Source organism: Stegostoma tigrinum, chromosome 10, assembly GCF_030684315.1.
Source record: "Stegostoma tigrinum isolate sSteTig4 chromosome 10, sSteTig4.hap1, whole genome shotgun sequence".
Taxonomy (NCBI): Eukaryota; Metazoa; Chordata; class Chondrichthyes; order Orectolobiformes; family Stegostomatidae; genus Stegostoma; species Stegostoma tigrinum.
Genome location: NC_081363.1, coordinates 95,823,377 through 95,826,385, shown reverse-complemented (window position 1 = coordinate 95,826,385; position 3,009 = coordinate 95,823,377). Strand labels below are relative to the sequence as shown.

The 3,009-nt window shown below is 43.8% G+C and overlaps 1 non-coding gene across 1 annotated transcript; it reads right to left on the bottom strand.

Moving 5' to 3' along the window:
- Window positions 1-2,473: 2,473 nt before the first annotated feature.
- Window positions 2,474-2,555, bottom strand: trnal-uag (transfer RNA leucine (anticodon UAG)). Its single transcript has one exon. It is a non-coding gene; the product is annotated as a tRNA-Leu (tRNA).
- Between the last annotated feature and the right edge of the window lie 454 nt (window positions 2,556-3,009).

Below are 3,009 nucleotides of genomic sequence, written 5' to 3'. Positions count from 1 at the left end.
ATTCGCATGAAATGGCAAAGTTTCTCTTTCATTCGATATATGTTCATTGGGAGACAAGTTGGAAGACGTAATGGGCGGGAAAATCGTGTTCCTTCTCATTATCCTATCTCAACATCCCAACTCAATTATCCGGAGATACACAAAAGGCAGATATGTATCGACAGAACGTAAAAGTCGATCACAGATGTCAAAAAGTGCTAACGTGATGGGATTGCTTTGTGTTGAAGAGGTGAAAAGTTCTCTCACCTGAGTCACCTTGACGTCACTTGCTTAGGACGGAATAAGAGAAAAGGTTTTTCACGGTAGCTCATGAGCCTCGCTTTCCTAATCCTTTGTGTTTAGCTTTCCTTGATCCTTTGCGAAAGAAAGGAAAGAAACTGAAAACAACATTATTTAGCAGCCTGGCTTGTCATTTCTGCTGTTTCAAATCCAACGTGGCTTCGACTCAAAAACGCACTTTAGTATCAGTTTCTGTACAAGAGTGCGAGTCAAAAGATTCAAGCAAGCGTTAGAATTCAAGAATGACGAATCACATTGCGAGGTTGTTCGAACCTCGGTGCAGATATGAGCTGCTATCTTCTGCCTCGTCTTTCTCCTTAACCGTCAATTTTCCTGCACAGTTTTCCAGTCGTGGACACGAACAAATGTCAGGTGGCAGCCAGCTGATTCAAAAACGGGGGAAACAAGAGAAAGCATCTCAGTAAAATTTACGAAATTCCATGGCGCTTGTTTGGAGATGCACAAAAGGCAGTTTCTGAACACATTGACAGAATGTGAAAGGTGATCAGAGATGTCAAAGAGATGCTAACAGCATGTGACTTCTTTTACCAAAAAGTGAATAGCTCACGCGCCTGCGTCACCTTCAATTCGAATCCTGCTGACTGATTAAGACACAAATGTTTTCTCTTGAGCTTCATGTGGCTCGCTTTGCTAAATGTTCTTGTTTAGACTTTCTTGCTCCTCTTTGATGTAAAGAAAAGAATAAATGGCTGCATTACTAATTGGTAGCCTGTCTTATCATTTCCTAGGTTTCAATACAGGCGTATCTATGACTTGAGACCACACATTAATGCTTGTGATTCTGTGAGAGTATGAGTCATGAAGCTCATCTGAGCCTCTGTAAATCCCTCCTTTTGTGGACTGAATGAGCCGCTATTGTGTCCGCTGCTAAATATGCAAACATGTGCTCCAAAATGTGGCTGAGGGCTTCTGGTTTCGATTCATGCACTTTGAGACATGCCAGAGTCTGACGGAACTAGGACATTCGGAGATTACTTTGATATGCATTTGACAGAGAGGAATGCACGGTGCACTGCGACAGAGGCAGATCAAGTTTTTCCTTGACTTTGAGCTGGAACACTTGCACAAGATAAGCATAGGTGACACTATTCCGTTACAGAATGAATTAGGGCATGCAAAATACACTTTTAAAAGGGATGATCATCCCTGCACATTCAGGACCTGGAAGGAGAGAAATTTGACAAAGACTCACACCGTAATGAAATAGAATGATCCTGCTCTCCAGAACAAAAGCAGATATGGCTGACTTCATTCAAAGGAATGTTGGCTGACGAGAACAACAAATGAGAAAGCTCACTCCATGTCCATCCAGATACCTATCTCTGTAAAAGAGGAGCACCACTGTTTCTGTCTGGTTTCGAATCGGGGACCGTTTGCATGTGAAGCAAATATGATAACCACCAGACTACAGAAACACAAGCCCAGGGGTGCCCTCCGCTCCGACCTTCCTACAGCATTGAAATTCACCGCCGTTCAATGATTGACTTCAGTGTTACAAATAGATCGATGTAGTCCACCGTTATCGGCACTAATGAAAAATGACAGATGTCATGTAAACCTGCCCAGAAAATATTCACATGGACATTGCCAGGGTTGCAGGTTTCGGACTGTACAGCGATGCTGAATAGGCTTGGGCAGTTTTCCCTGCAGCGTCAGGGGCTGAGGGACGACCTGACGCAAGTTTATAAAAGCATCAGGCATAGGGACAGGGGGAGGAGCCAAGGTCTTTATCACACAGTGGGCGAGTCCAAACCTGGAGGGTGTATCATAAGAGTGCGGGACAGAAATTTCAAAGCAACCTGAGGGTCATTTTTTTCATGCAGAAGGTGCGTGCATGCATTGAACTGCCAGACAAAGTGGTGGAGCCTGGTAAAGTTAAAACATTTCCAAGGCATTTGGATGTGTATATGAGTCGGGAGGATTGAGAGGGATACGGGGCAAATGCGACTGTTTTAATTTAAGATGTCTGGTCGACATTGATGAGGTAGACCGAAAGTTGTGTGTCCACTGTCTACATTTCCAGATGAAATTGATAACAATGGAAACGAAGATCAGATGTTCTGTGCTCTCCTGCATCATACATTGATTGGAAACCAAGCATTTCCTTCTGTTGCTATCTACTGAAATGCAGCACATCCTTACCCAGCTTCAGCAGTGCAGCCAACCGACAAAATGGCAGCGGTGGGACTCGAACCCACGCCTCCGAGGAGACTGGAGCCTAAATCCAGCGCCTTAGACCACTCGGCCACGCTACCACTCACACTGCATGGTCAAATATGATTCTTTCTGATGATGTTACTGCAAAACAACAAAAGCAAAGGCACAGGGAAAGGTTTCAAGGATTCCTGTCTTGTTCATCCGTTTTACCCAGCTAAAACATTATTTTCCCACCAGATGCTGATAGCCGTTCGATCAAATAACAATCAAAGGAAAGCTGGGAACATCCTGTGAGACTCAGTTCGGAAACAAATGTAATGTGCCTGGGAGAAAGTGTATTCGGTTATGCTTGGATAAAGAAAACATGAACTGCATGGCATTTCTGGAATTTAGATTTTCACTCTGGCGAATGATTTCGCTCTTTGCTCAAAACGGAACAATATTCACGATAACACATAATGTGAAAAATACCGAACGACTGAGAAAGTGCACCAAGCTGAACAGATTGGGCAGCAGATCATACCGAGCTGCGTACTTAGACTTACCACACTG